The sequence below is a fragment of the Protopterus annectens genome, chromosome 7.part1 (assembly GCF_019279795.1).
Source record: "Protopterus annectens isolate FY-2018-M chromosome 7.part1, PAN1.0, whole genome shotgun sequence".
NCBI lineage: Eukaryota > Metazoa > Chordata > Ceratodontiformes > Protopteridae > Protopterus > Protopterus annectens.
In genome coordinates this window covers 332,080,048-332,096,616 of record NC_056740.1, presented here as the reverse complement: position 1 = coordinate 332,096,616, position 16,569 = coordinate 332,080,048, and the positions used below count along the sequence as shown (strand labels likewise).

At 40.3% G+C, this 16,569-nt stretch overlaps 1 protein-coding gene across 1 annotated transcript in view; it reads right to left on the bottom strand.

Annotated features, from left to right (window-relative positions):
- The window catches only part of DALRD3 (DALR anticodon binding domain containing 3), a 1,074,922-nt gene that overhangs the window by 55,559 nt on the left and 1,002,794 nt on the right, over positions 1-16,569 (bottom strand). The window lies entirely within an intron of this gene.

Here is a 16,569-nt window from a genome sequence, read left to right as displayed (position 1 = left end):
GGAGCATGCACGTTGATAAATACCTATGCAAATGTACATTAGACAGTATGGTGTGCACTTGTCAGGACCAGTTAAGAGAATTTTTGCAGCAGATATACTGCAATATTTGACAAACACAAGGTAAGACAAGATTTTTGCCAGGTAGAAAATGTAACACTTCATAGACAGCAATATTTGATTCATCTCTTATGGTTGTTAATGCTAGGAGCCTTAGTAATAAAGTTTTATACTGGAAGATTTACTGCATTCCCCAAGACTGATCTTTTTGCTGTTGTTTGTGAAACAATGTTAAAGAACAATATCTGGAAAATACTTATGTTAGGGTACAAATGATTTTACTGTAACATACATTATAACAAAAAAATCAGGTGGAGGTGTTATGATAGGGATTAAAGACGGTTATTAATACACTTTCAGTGGTAACACCAACACTGTAGATTGTGCAGCTGTAACAATAAAGACAACCCTGGACCATATAACAATTGTTGGAGGGTATGGACCACCAATGTGCTGTTGACCTAGAGAAATTCAAACATTTCTTGCATGAAACACAGAAGGGAAGAATTACAGTGGCTGAGGACTTAAATTTACCAGAAACAGACTGGAATAATGACGATTCAACAATGTTAATAAGGAAATTGTATGTTCAGGAACAACAAATGCTTCAGATTGTAAAAAAAAGCCTACCAATTAATGGAACATACTAGACATTTTTTGTGTTCCTAAGGAAATGACTGTTACTTCATCTCAAGTTTTACAACCATTGATGTGCAGTGATCATGGGGTTATAAAGGTTAAAGTGTTGCTAGATAATAATTGTCTTTCATTTTTTACAGGTTAGGTGTTGCCACAGCGAAACTGCAGTCCGCTAATGATTGGCAGTGGATTTTTACGGTGCTGAGTTGCCAGCCTGACGCCCAACCTTCAAGGAAGGCACACCCATTCACACACGCACCTACCTGCATGTCTTTAACGTCACTCGACCGCGGGGAGGACATGCAGACTCCACACAGAAGGTGCTCCAGCCGAGAATTGAACTGGAGAACCTCTTGCTGTGAGGCAACAACGCTAACCTCTGCACCACCACAGCCTTATATAAATTGTTGTTAGATAGTTCTGCCAAACTGAAATCTAAGCCAATTCACAGAAGACTAAGAACAGATTATACGATAGCAAAACAGTCACTATGAATACTAATTGGAGTGATGCCTTTAGTAGGAAAACTGCAGAAGGAATATGTGGCAAGTTCTTAAAAAAAAATGTTTGCAAAAACAAAAATCAAAAAATGTTTATCATCAGGATCAAGGCACATTACATCAGGAGGATGTATTTTCCTAAGAAAAAAGATACCAGATAGAACTGAGAGACAAAGATATAAGAACTAGAAAACACGTTGCACTATAACTTTGAAAACTGAAATAAACAAGCTGGACAGACAAATTAAACAGTGTGAGACACTAGCAAGAACAATTTGAACAAAATTTATATAAACATACTGAGCATAATAGGAAAGCATTTTATAGGCACATAAGATGTGGCAGAAGTAAAGACATACAACTTGATAAACTGTGTGTGGATTCTAAAGTTTATTCTCAAACACAGATTATTGATATATTTAAAAATCTTATGCAAAGCAGTTTGGCTCCACACAGTGGGTGATAAATTGTTCTAGTAATAACCAGGAAAAGTACAGTTGTGTAAAATCTTACCATAACTGTAGATGTCCTTCTCTTCACTGTTGCAGTATCCAAAACAGAAAGGATCTCCTGCCCAGGGCAGCCTGACGCAAGGCCAATATATAAAAGGCTAATGATCTTGTATGCGCTTTACATCACTTGTATGATCCCCACACAGAACGTAGGGCATAAAAGGGATGTACAGACTCAACTGCTCAGAACTGAATTGCCTTAGAAGAGAACAGTCTCCGTAGGACATAAGAGTCCATGTAAATAATCCAGAAGGAAAAAATGCAGAAAGGGGAAACCCTCAGCAAGAAGGGAATCTAAAACTAAAAACAGAACAAACAAGAGGGGGGGGGGGTGGAGGAAGGAAGCGAATACTGCAACAGCGAAGAGAAGGACATCTACTCTTATGGTAAAATTTACACAACTGTACTATGAACATCTATATCACTGTTGCAGTATCCAAAACAGAAAGGAGAGTAAAGAAGCTCAAGAAACAAAATGGGAGGTGAAAGGCTGAGAAGAATCCTCAACAAACTCACATAAAATGGTATCAGCAAAACCTGATCTGGCCCTAAAAACCATATCCAACTTATAATGCTCAGTAAAGGTATGCACTGAAGACCAAGTAGCAGCTTCAAGGATGGAATTGGTGTCCAAACCTTTGAAGAAGGCAACAGAAGTAGGCAGAGATTTGCCATGAAAAGAGTAACAAAAGGAAATGGCCTTAGATATCAAGGAGGAGATGGTTTGCAAGAAACAGCCATAACCAATTTCTTGGAATGAAAGGAAATAAAAAGCTGATCAGACTTATGAACAGCCTTAATTTTATCCAAACAGTACCTGAGCTGTCTGTGCAAATTCAAGGTTTGCAGGACAATCTCACTAGCAGACTTAGGAGAAGGGAAAAGGGAAGGCAGTAGTATTGATTGATTCAAGGGCAACTCATTTACTACCTTAGGCATAACAAAAGTATTAGAACAAAGGGACACCCTGTCCTTGTGAAATACTAAAAAAGGAGGAATGGCCATAAGGGTCCTGAGCAGAAGTAACGGAGAGCAATAAAACAGTCATCTAGGTACAAAGTTGCAAAGAAGCAGAATATGAATGCTTAAAAGGAGCCTGAGCCAATTTTTCCAAAACAAAATTAAGGTCCCAAAGAGGAGGAATAGGTTTCCTTGGAGGCCTAATGTGCAGGACACCTTTAAGAAATTGTTCAACATCAAAACGAGATGTTAATGAAGGATTCAAGGGCAGACAAGCAGATATGTCTGACAAATGGGCCTTCACAGAAGAATAGGCTAGGTCAGACTGGAGCAACTCACAAATAAGAAAGGAGCAGAGGGACCCCACTGAAAAAGGGTCCTGGCTACGAGCATGGCACCAGACAGAACATCTTTTCTATTTGGACATATAAAATTTCCTGGTAGAGGGGTTCCTTGCCTCTGCAAAATCCTGAACATGTCCTCAAAAAAGAGGTGCCTGAAAGAGTTCAAAACCCTATCACATGCAGTGTCAGTTGAAAAGTGGACAAGTGAGGATGGATGAGAGACCCCTTGTCCTGTATGAGGAGAACCAACCAGTGAGGTAACTTGTGGTGACTGCCCTTGGCCAGATGCACTAAGAGGGGGAATCAGTGCTGTTTTGGCCAAAAGGAAGTCACTAGCAAGATTTCTGGGGAGTCCAACTGAATCTTCTGCAGGACTCCTGGAAGTACAGGAAGAGGGGGGAAGCATAGAGAAACATCCCCTTCCAAGGAAAAGAAAGGCCATCCTTCTTCCACTCCAGATGGCAAAGCACTCTGGAACAGAAGAGAGAACATGGCCTTTTCAGAAGGGAGGCAAAAATATCTATTTCAGGAATACCCCACCGATGGACAATATCCAGAAATAAATCTCTGTGAAGCATTCATGAGCTTGTGTTTTGGACCTGCTCAGAGAGTCTGTCACTAGATTGTGCTCTGAAGGAATGTATACTGCCAGAAGAGTTAACTGATAACTGACAGCCACCTCCCAAACCTGAAGAGCTAACCTGAACAGGAGGTAAGATTTTGTGCCTCCCTGCTTGTTGACATGCCAAATCACTGCAGTATTGTCTGCGTATACTTTCAAGGGGCCTGGAGAGAAAATGAGGTGAAAAGCTTGAAGGGCCAGAATAAGAGCTCTCATCTCTTTGCTGCTGATATGGTCTGACTGTAAATGGAAGGGACTGGAGACTGAAAGGGCCGGCTTGGGTTGAGAGCGAACTGTTGAATCCACCACTCACATTCCTTCTTTAGACAGGGAAGGACAGATGCACTGAAATCCAGAGGGTGACAATACTGCAGCCAAACTGACTTGAGGCACTACTGAAGCTTCTGACTATGCAGTCTGGCAAGATGAAACACTGGGACAGAAGAGGCCATGAATCCCAGGGCCTGAAGAATCTCCCTGGCTGGCATGGCAGGCAGAGAAAGAAGAGACTGAAATGACAAAACTTTTGGAGGTGGAAGAGAGGCAAATACTGGCACTGTCTGAATCCTGCATTCCAGATACACATGATCATGACAGGGAGTCAGGACAGACTTTTGGAAGTTGATAGTAAACCCCAGACTTTGAAGGAGAGGGATGGTAAACTTCAGATCCTGTAACATACAACTGAGAGAAGGTGCATGAAGGGACAGGTCGCCTAAATAAGGAAAAAATATGAATGCCTTGGAGCCTACAGAAAGCAATCATAAGAGCTAGGCATTTTGTGAATGCCCTTGGGGCAGTAGAGAGGCCAAAAGGCAAATCAGAGAACTGAAAATGAAAAGAAGACACAGAGAAACATAAAAACATCCTGAAAAGAGGGTGAATATGGGTATGAAGGTAAGCATCTTTCAGATCCAAGGACACCAGAAAAGCCTGCGGTAACAAAACAGGAAACAGGGTTTGAAGAATAAGCATATGAAAAGAAGGAAGCTTGAGAAAGGTGTTGAGCTGGGTCAGATGCAGAATAGGTCTGCAAGTGCCCTCCTTTCAAGGTACCAGGAACATCCAGGAATAAAAACCTTTTCCCACTTGGGAAGGGGGGGCAGGTTGAATCGTTCCTTGGTTCACCAGGTACCCTACATTCTCCAGGAAATGAGGAAGTTGCTCTAAAGGAGGTTGAGGAATCCCTGAAAAAGGAGGGAGAGACTTACATACCATGAATTAACCATGACGGAAGATAGCAAGAACCCAAGACTCTGAAGTGATGAGATGACAAATTGGAAGACAAAGGTAAAGTCAAATTGACAAAGGAACCTGATCTAAAAGAATGGGGGAGGGACAAACTGGAGGCTTCTTGGCCACATAAATCCAAAAACCCTTAGCAGAAAGGGTCCGCCTCCCACACTTCCTGCCCTTGGAAGCCTGGCGGGGTTGCCTGCGAACAAAAGCAGATCTAGAAGGATAATTCCTCTGGGACTTAGGGATAGGAGAGACAAAATTATGTTTAAGGTCCTGCAAGGCTTTGTCTTTCTCTTGAAGAGACTTAAACAAGTCAACAGCAGCAGTCCCAAAAAAAACTGTTTATTATCCAAACGAGCATACAACAAATTGACCTTAATGTCCTCAGAGAGAGACTGAAGATGAAGTCAAGAATAATGCCTCATGACAGCCCCAAAAGCCGCAGCCCTAGAGGAGGCATCGGCAGCATCATCGTTACACTTAGAGTGGTGGGCCACTTGAGAAGCAGAACCTAAAAAAGATAAGGCACAGGATTTGCTTTCAGAATTAGGAAGGTCAGAAATAACCTAACAAGCCTCAGCAATCAAGGCCAGAGCATACCTGGTTATGTGGGTCTGGTAATTAGCAGCCCTAAAGGCCAAAGTAGAAGCAGTGTAAACCTTCTTACCAATCCTCTCCACTGCCCTACTATTTTAAAAGAGGGCAAAAGCTTGGAAGGTTTGTCAGAAGAGACTGACACCACAGCAGGATCAGCAGAAGGACATTTAAATAAAAACTGACAATTCTCAGGAATCGCATAGAACCTATCAGGTTTCTTAGGAGCAAGAAGCTGAGAATCAGGAGACTTGGAAGCAACAATGAAAGTATCTAACAAAGGCAGCCAACACAGGAGGAACTGCTGATGGTTTAAGAGTATCCATCTTCTCTGAATATCAGACACTTGAGAAGAATCCCACATAAAATATTCCATTATCCTAGCAATGGTGTCCCCAAAGGACAATTCCTCCAAAGCAGACTGAAGGCTAACAGATTCCTCTTCATCAGAACCATAAGCCAAAGGCGAAGGCATCTGCAAAGAAGTGGGAAAAGACCCATCATCAGATTCTGAATTCTCATCTGAGGAATCCAGTTCTCCTAAGCCATTTAGAAGGGGGTAGAGGTCTAAGGAGGAGCAGGTACTGAAACGCCTTGAGGGGGCTTTAGAGCCAAAAACGCAGAAAAAAAAACCCTGAGTAAACACCTGCCATTCCCTTTGAGGCTCCTCAGGATGGAATGAAACATTCTTCAGTTTTTGTCTTTTCATGGAAGGGACATCAGCCCTAACAAATACTGGAGGTTCCAACCCTTGGTGAGATTTGATAAGAGAACCAGGAACCTCCTTCCTGAGCAATATCTGTGGAATCCCTCTAGGACCCTCTGAAATAATCAACTGCTGTTCCCCTCAATGTCCAGAGCATATGCCTGCAATGCCTCAGAGCACATGTGGAAGGCTGGATCCATGCCGGCCTCCGATGGAGTCATGGCAAAGGAATCCAACATAGACACCAAATGACCTACAGAGCTATTACCATTTTCTAGAGGGACATCTACTGGAGGCCGGACGACTAATGAATCTGGCCAAGACTTCTTGGGCTTCTTCTTACCTAGTGGGATTATCTTAGGGTTAAATGATTCTACTATGGTACCCTGGGCAAACTGTTTAAGCATTTGGTTTTCAAGATAAATGGCAGGGAAGACAAATGGCTTCTGAGTGTCTTAAGCACAAATGCCTTACAGATACTACAAGAGGTATGGTAGTGGGAAGCATGCAAACAAAAAAGACACTGCTTGTAAAGATCCTTATAGGGAATCTGCCTCCCACACTGACATTTTTCCCTTCTTGGATGATATGAACTCTAGATAACAAAATAAAATACAAGACCAAGAAAGTAAAAAGGCGTTCAGACTAACTAGCAAAAGCAACATTCGAACTGGTGGAAAAGAAGTACTAGGTAGTTGTGTCTGTATGTCTCTTTTATGCTCTACTGTCTGTGCTGGGAGCATAAGTGGGATGTACGGTGCATGCAAGATCATTAGGCTTTTATATACTGGCTGAGTGTCAGGCTGCACTGGGCAGGAAATCCTTGCTATTTATGGATACTGCAACCGTGATATATAAGGACATCCTCAGACACTGAATTAAAATTAGATTATACTGAAAAAGAACTACACAAACTGGACCCAAACAAAGCACAGGGACAAGAAGATGGACTAATAATAACCTGAGAACACTTCGGCATGAACTAACAGTATCATTATATCTGTTATTCAATAAGTCATTAAATATGGGGAGTTCCTCAGGACAAGAGACATGCAAATTGTTAAAGCTGTTTTAAGGGAAAGGGGAGTAAGAGAAACCCAGAGTCATACAGGCCCATACGTTTACTTTCATGTTGTGGAAAAATAATGGAGAAGGTTATGTTGGATAAATTACTGTCAGAACTGGAGAGGTTGGGACTTGAAGCCATATATCAGCATGCATATGTTGAAAATAGAGCTATATCCACCTGCAACGTGTTGTTCTATAACAATATAATAACAGCTATAAAATGAAAAATTGTGCTGTGATGTAATTTATATAGACTTGACTTCAGCATTTGATAGGGTTATACACAAAATGCTGATTAATAAACTAGAACAACTAGACACTGATAAACTCTAGAAAAGATGGAAACTTGCATGGCTTATAAATAGGACATGGCACATACTGTACAGCAATTGGAGAGGTGAAATTCTAGGTTACAGTCAGGGTGTCCCACAAGGCTCTGTCCTAGGCCCATATCTGTTTAAGTTGTATTTTTCAGCTCTGTCTTTTTCGCCTGAGGTTTTCTAAAGTCTGTATGCAGATGACTTGAAAATGGGTAAACTGATTATGTCTTTTAGATAGGGTCTGTTTGGAAAAGAACTTGATTATATTGGCCATGTGGGCACAGAAGAATATATGCTAATAAACACATTAAAACTTAAGCATATGAGATTTGGATGACAGCACAGTGACTGAAACTGCAGATTCATTTAAGGACCTGGGTATACGGGTAGATTCAGCCTTGAGTTTTTCTAATCATATCTACCAACTGGTTAGTGATATCGGCTGCATGAAAATATTTATAAAGTCTAGGAAATCAGAAATGATGAAATCATCATTTATTACTTACATTAGACCCAAAATTATGGAATAACAATATGGAAAACTTAAAAGAAAATAAGCATGAGTAAACTGGAAAGTGTACAGCGGAAATACTCCAAGGGCATCCATGGATGCAAAAATGTAAGGTATTATGAAAAACTAAACTAGCTGAACTTGTACGGTATCAGATAAAGAGACCTTATTCAGGTATATAGGGTATTAAGAGACAACTACCTTTTGGAATGTTTGGGGTTATCAAAAAGAAATCATCAGGAAACATATGCAGAAGATTCTAAAAACGCTCACTACATTACAATACATCAAAAAAGTTTAACCGACACTACTAAAAAAAATTAAAATGAATATCAAAACAAGAGTAGAAAACCACCAAGCAAGACACAATATTTGCAAATACCTAGATAAAAAGCTACATGAAAATCTATTTAGTACTTTAGCAAATAATTAAAACTTAAACAAAAAAAATGGGAAAAATGAATACATGGAATATATGGTGGTCTGTTTCACCAATCATCCAAAAACTTATAGACACACACACATATCTACATCTATTAACTAAGCAGTGACCCTTTTCAGTTACAAATCATGCTCAAAGAGCACATGAACATAAAGTGAAGTTACATACAGCAAATACAAGTACATAAAAAGGACAACATGTGCAAAACTCTTTAAGGAAATATTGAAGAGAATAAAATTAATTTAGTTTATCACTGTTCTTCAGTAGGAGAAAAACATAACAACTATTCATTCAAATAGAACCATTTCATAAGCAAAGGATAACATCTACTGTCTTAGAAGCAAGCGCACAAGGCTTCCATTTGGAGGTGTTACTTCACACTGGACTTATATGTCTCAGCTACTGTTTGTTTTTTGATATCATTAGGTAGGTGATTCTATGTGGCGATGTCTAATCTTGAAAAGATTTTGCCTCCAATAAATGTTTTAAATTATGACCTTGCCAGGTCAAATGAATTATCCTGACAGCATCTGAGGGAATATGCTTGGTTTCTAAAAGGAAGTATTCTTCTCAGAGGTGGACAGTAACCTGGACTTTCCAGGATGGCTGCACACATATCAGCAACTCTCACAGTGCGAAAAAAAAAACTGATAAGATAAAAGAGCCAGTAATTCTGCCAGTTTTAGTAAAATTCAATTACTGGCTAGTAAGTACACTACCTGGATGCCAGCAAAGAAGAAACTTAGAGAGTCTGAAAGAAAATCAACTAGAAAATGTGAAAAGATGAAAAAGTATATCAACTCAAATAATGAAAGGCTGGAAAAATAGATGAAGCTTTAAACACCTACTCAGATGAACTAACTCTGATCATCTCTGATCAGTATTAGCAAAAAGCTACGGGCACTCATAAAATGGTCTAAGGCCAGCTTCGAGAGAGAAATTGCACAGGACACTAAGGATAATCACAAGGCTTTCTTTAGTTAAGTTAGGAACCTGGGTGGGAATTCCCAGATATGCTCAGAATTAGTCCAAAATGACAAAAAATACACCGAACCCACAGACATTGCCAACATCCTAGCCGACAGGTTCAGCGCAAACTCCCCCCCCCCACCAAAATGGCAAATATCTATCCCAGCAGAGTGCTGCCCCCCGACATCTCAGATGCTCAGGTAAGAGCCGCCCTCTCCAAAGCAAAAACCACAGCATCAATGGGACCAGACAGTGTCCCGGGCTGCGTCCTACATGAACTCCAAGAAGAGCTAAACCCAAACATAAAACTATTGTTCAATCTCAACCTTACTACAGGATATGTACCCAAAGAGTGGCGTACAGCAACAGTGGTCCCTCTCCACAAAGGTGGTGCCTCAACGGATCCTGGAAACTATCGCCCCATAAGCCTGATTAGCTTGGTCTGCAAAGCTATGGAAAGCATCATCATGGACCTCATAAATAAAGATATTGGGGACCTACAGACACTGGATCCTACCCAGTTCGGCTTTGTTAAGGGCAGATCCTGCCTCTTAAACCTGGTCGATTTCTTTGAAACAGTCACCAAGGCCATTGACGAGGGGAAGGTGGTCCACACAGCCTACCTGGACCTCGCAAAGCCTTCGATACAATACCCCACTCGGACATTATAGATAAGCTCACCAGCTTAAATATAAACCCCTATGTCACTAGATGGGTTGCAAACTGGCTCAAGGACAGACCCCACATGGTTAGAATTGCTGGAGCCATGTCAGACTCCAAACCAGTTACAAGTGGCTTCCCACAAGGCTCAGTCCTGGGACCTCTCTTGTTCGGTATATATTTCTCGGAGGTACAGGCCAACACGGAAGGACTGTGGCTGACCAAGTTCGCAGATGACTGCAACCTGGGCGCCATAATCGACTCTCCAGCTGACACAAGCATCCTCCAAAAGGGCCTCATAGAAACAGACAACTGGTGCCAGAGCCATGGCCTCAAGCTAAACGCCAAAAAGTGTATAGTCATCCCCTTTGGCAAAAACAAAGTGCCCACAAATTACCACATAGGTGGTAATCCATTAAGTACAGAAGAAGTAATTAGGGACCTGGGGACCCAAGTTGATAGCAATCTCTCATTTGACAACCACGTGGCCAAAGTGGTTAGAAAAACATTTTATATAGCCCTCCTAATCATGAAGGGATTCACATCTAGATCAGGGGAGGTCATCATGCCTCTTTACTCATCCCTCATCAGGCCCATAATTGAGTACAATGCCCCTTTTGGGATGTACCTTACCAGACACCTGCAGCAACTAGAAAGACCCCAAAAGTACCTCACCAAGAGGATCAAAGGGCTCAAACAGATGCCATATGCTGCCTGGTTAAAGAAACTCCAGCTCTACTCAGTGGCATACCGCCTGCTCAGAGGCGATCTGTGCCTGACGTATAAAGCCATGTCCAACCCGGAATTAATGGACATGCTGCACCTTAGAAAATCCAAATCCCATTGAGCTATGCGCTCGAGAGACTTGAACCTCAGCACTGAAATAAATAGGACATGCTGGAGGGACAGATTCATAACCCAGAGGCTCCCTTCACTCTCGAATAAAATCCCAGTCCAGGTTAGGCAGAGTCCCTCATTGACTCTCTTCAAGAGGAATTGTGATGAGTGGATGGGAGATCGTAGGTTTACCCCGGGTATCACTTCTGTGTCACTGTTAGACAGAGGCACAGTATACTAACCTCGAAAAAGGGCATAGCAAAATTAATTTAAAATGGGTGGCGAAAGCCAAACACACTCTGGCTGGGCTTATAAATGCCCTAGGGCAGATAGCCTAGTATGAACCTATAACAGAACTGCAAAAAACAGAGATCAAAATGAAGAAAAGGTTGGCTGAGTATGAGACTGCTCAAGAACATTTGTTTCAAAAAAATGTCAGACTTAGAGGACACAGCGTGCAGAGAAAACCTGAGATTTTCTGCCATACCAGAGAAAATGGAAGGAACAGACTATATTAATTTTATGAAAGCACAAACAGGCAACTGGACTGGTATTCCACAGCAGGATTTGTTAATTGAGGGGGGTATGTCATGTGTATGCTCCAAACCTCGCCTTGAGAAAGTAGCCAAGACCTATATTAGTAAAGATGCAATCATACCAGCAGAAAGAGGTGATCCTGACAAAACTGTAGCAGAAAGGCAACGTATTAAAAATTGGACACAATAGAGTGTTTGTGGAAAATGATTATTAAGAATAGACCAGGCAGAAGAAAAGCAAATGTATCATCCCAGCAATCAGGGTATGTTGACAGGCAGGTGTGAGATTCGAACTGCTGTATCCAGCTGAATTCAGAATATTTTACTCTGGGGATCAAAGTCATTTTTTGATGCAGAACAGGCTATGGAGGAAATACATATGTTTGCCCAACAAACAGAAGAGGACTCTGCTTCTCATTCTTCTGATAATAAAGCTCACAGGGAGACTTTGCCAGTGAAATTTTCCAGTGTTCTAAAGGAAAATGCTTGATAGAAAAAAACACAGGAGTTGACTAGAAGAATCTGGAGTACCTTGGACTTGAACCAGACTCTGGGTTTGGGAGCTGCAGATGAACAGAAAGAGTACCAGCAACACTAAAATTAATGAATAAATACAATACTATAAAGTATCAATCATATTAAAAAAGGTTTTACAAGAAAAAGTGGCTAAGAAAGATTGGACTTTTTTTGACTTTGTTAAACTACTTATGGGGGCAACTGAAAAGCATATACCCCACCTCATGTCATTAATGTTTGGAAGGGCATAAAAGTTGGGAGGTGGGAGGTTGGCATAATGGTTAGGGTGTTTACCTTACAAACACAAGGTCCAGGGTTTGATTCTCACATGGGGTAATTTTCTAGGTTTAAAATGGTCCACAAGGGCAGTTAGCCTAATACTAATCTATGAATATGAATCTATGAATTATTAAAACATTTCATGATATACATTGATGTTACATAGTAAAGCATTTCTACTGATTGTTGTATGTGATAAAGATAACTAAAGTAAACAAGTACCTTTTTATTTTTAAGAAATGCAGGCATTACACTGTAAAAGGAGAAGAAAGGTTGGACAAAAGCACATTTAAGTGAATAAGCTGTAATCCTGGGCTGATGGAGTGTAAAAGTGCACTGATTATAATATATGTAGAGTTGAGATGTTTTATTTTACTTTTTCACAGGTGTATGTCTGGAGTAATGCCCTTGGCTTAATCTAATAATTTTTTGTGTAAACAAGTAGGATATAAAAATAAGAGGCCACTGTGAATGTAATGAGTCGTTTTCATTTAGCAAATACATTTTCAGTGTTCATCGAGAAGTCTGCAGCTGACGGCAGCTGTATATTCTGTTTCTATGGAAACAAGCTGACTATAGATGAAGGCAATAAATCTCGAGAGGACTGGATATTGTTTGCTGAAACATAAAATTAAAAGGTACAAGGGCAAGGAGCTTAGTAAAAATAAAGTCTGAAGTTACAGAAAATGAATAAGAACATCTTTTCTTGTACCTAAATACTTCAATGCATTTACTAGAACAGTGTATAATTTAGTTTTATTTAAAGATAACCAGTGCACTTTTTCTTAAAGCTAAAAGCTAATGTTTTCTGAAAGCATACATGCTATTTTTCACATCTGAGAGGGGAATAAAGATAAGAGAAGAACAAACAGCAATCAGTGTAAGAAGAAGCACAGACTGTGACATGCTCTTAGCAAGAATACTCTTAATTTTAGGTTAGGTAATGCCTGTGGGTGCATCTATTGATTTGGAACAACTGTTCCTACCAGGAGGGTTAAACTTCATTATCTGAAGATGTACATAGTTGTTTGTGTTTATTTTAAATTAACAGATTATGGGGGTGTTCGAGGGGTATTTTTTTGTTTGAGGGTTTTCATAAAATAAAAAGTCTTCTAAAATGTGATGTAAGCTCAAATGGAGAAGACAAGAGGCAACTGTATAAAGGATCTACCTGCCAAACATTAGTGGCTGTAAGTAACACAAAAGCTGGAAATAGACATTTAAAAAGGCTGTCATATATAATAGGTGGAAATAACTTCTTATCATAATGGCTACACTATTGATATTATTTTGGAATGTGAATGACCTCAAAGGTATAGACAAAAAAACATAACAGTACTGAATTATATTAAGAAATGCACAGTGCAAAAAGAAATGCTACAGGAGGCACATTTGGAGAGAAGTCAGCATCTGAATTTGATAAAGAAAAGATTTTAAGGTGGATATTTAGCATAATATCAGGGACAAAGAAAAAGGGGAGTACTTATACTAACTGCTAGAGGAACTCCAGCAGTTATAGAAGAGGGAAAAATGATAATAATAGTATACTTGTACTAGTAAGGCGCTACTGGCAAGGTAGGACGTTTATGCTGGCATGTATTTATATTCCTCTTCAAAATGCTGTTACACAGCTTAAGAAAATTACTGGTGAAATAATTAGCTTTCAGCAGGGATTTACAGGTGGGGACTGAAACCTGACCTGCAACTGTGAGGATGTACCTGGGGGACCTGAAAGGGAAATATAAAAAAAGAGGGTAGATTTCTAAAGTAACTTATGAAATATTTGGTATGGAAGATGTGAATTCAGTAGTAGGAAATTTTAAAGAATTTACATGCCATTCCCCAAGGTAAAATAACTGGGCTAGACTATACTAGACAGAAATTATATTTCACAGGAACATGCGTTTAATTGGAAGCTTTGACACACAAAGTCTAACAAAGCCAAAGCTGAGGTTAAGTTGGCCTTCTCAGGACAAGGACAGCTACAAGGCATTCTTTACTTATGTCGGCAAACTCAAAGACAATACACAATTATGTGCAGAGCTCCTTTTTAATGGAGCCACATACACTGAGCCAGAAGATACAGCAAACCTAATGGCTGACAAATTCAACTCTCACTTTACCCCACTCTCCTCAACTTCCCCTCAGGAAATATTGTCAAATATAACTCCCCCTACTATCACTAAAGAACAGGTCCTCAATGCTATCCCTAAGGCCAAGAACACTACATCAATGGGCCCAGACAATATCCCAGGATGTCTTCTAAATAGCATGAAACATGACTATTCAGGCACTTTGGAATTGCTATTGAATTGTAGCCTTCAAACAGACTTCATGCTTCATGAATGGAGAATAGCAACAGCCATCCCTCTGCACAAACTGGGCCATCTACAGACCCTGAATACTACAGACTCACATCTCACTAGTCTCATATGAAAAGCCATGGAAATGATCAGTAATGAAATAGGAAACCCCCAAACACCGGGCCCAACCCAATTTGCTTTCAAGGGCAGGTTATGTCTACTCAACCTACTAGCCTTCTTTGAGAAAGTCAACAAAGCAGAGGTTTAGGGCAAAAAGGTTCATACTGCTTTCCTTGACCTGGTTAAGGCATTTAACACAATACTCTACTCTGGCACTGCTGCCAAACTCAGGTGGTTATGTATAAGGGTTCCTATTTAGCTTGTCGATCACTCAAAAGAGTGAACACTCTTTGATCAACAGCTAATATTCAAAACTACAAAAACTCGAATGGCCGGAACAGTGATTTATTTCCCAGGGAAAAAAATCGCTGGGCCATTGTCAGGACTTTGCAGTTTCCTCCACTGTAATGCAATTTCAGAGTTAGTATATTTAAGTAGGGGGCGTGGGGGGACACAGTCCCCCATGTTGGGGGTGGGGGGAGCCCCCCACTTTATTTTGTTTGTGGATTTTTTTTGGGGAACAACGATTTTTTTCCCAGGGGAAAAAAATTGCTGTTCCGGTCATTTGAGTTTTTGTGGTTTCGAATATTAACTGTCAATCAAAGAGTGTTCGCTCTTTTGAGTTTTCGACAAGGTAATATGAACCCTATGTAAAAACCTTCATGTCACTGGGTAGGCAGCCAGATGGCTCACAGACAAAATCTAGGAAGTTAGAGTTGGGGATTCCACCTCTACAGAGGTAATTCACAAGAGAAGTCCCTCAGGAATCGGTCATGGGGCTGCTCCTTTTTTTGGCATTTACTTCTCTGAAGTCAAAGCCAATGTCAAAGGCCTCTGACTGACTAAATTTTCTGTTGATTCCAAATTAGGAGCAGTCACAGAATCCCCACTGACACAAATGCTCTTCAGAGTGGGCTGACAGACAACTTCTGTCACAGCCATGGAATAAAACTAAATGCCAAGAAATGTAACTATCATATTGACAACACACTACTAAGAACTGACCCAGTAGTGAGGAGCCTTTGGACACACACAGACAGGAAATCTAGCCTTTGGCCATCACATGTCTACAGCAGTGAGGAAATCATTCTATGATGTACAACTAATCAAGGGCAATCACTTGTCAGAGATTTGTAATGCCTGGCTAGGCTTAAAAAGGCCCTTGTGGCCCATCACCTATGAACATCCAATAACTATTTCAGATCATGCGCCAAAAACAACTAAGAAAAAAATGGACGGTAATGAGGTAAAAATGAGAGACTGGTGCTTCTCCACCTAACTGTTAAAAAGATAAGAATTTAAGAAATGCATAGTAGAAATTATTCAAGAGTTGTGGATGGTACAAATTTATTCAGATGTTATAGGTAGTGAGTCAAATAAAATAAAAGCGGAGCTTAAAAATAAAGTAGAAACAAAAGACCAAGTGATATGTTTAAGAAGTAACATGAATTATTTAGAGGGATTAAAAAGAAGTCATGTACTTACCATAATGTTCCATCTGTGTTGCTCATTTTCGTTCTTCCCCAATAAATGGATGTGGATCCAAATCGGCCGTTTTTTACAATTAGTGGATACTAAAAACTCTCAAGCTCCTCCCTTACCTACAATGCTCTAGTTCCCTACTATACCTCCGATCTTGTTTGCTGGTCTTTTAGCATCATAGAAAAATTGAAACAATTATAAAATGAGAAACCAATACCTGGAGCTCAAATGTAGGAATAGTGGTTCCTTACAGGTTTACAGGTGTTTACTAGGCAACGACCACACCAGCCTTTTTAAGCCTAGCCATGCATCCCGTATCTCTGACAAGTTCTGGTACACTTGATAAGAGTAAG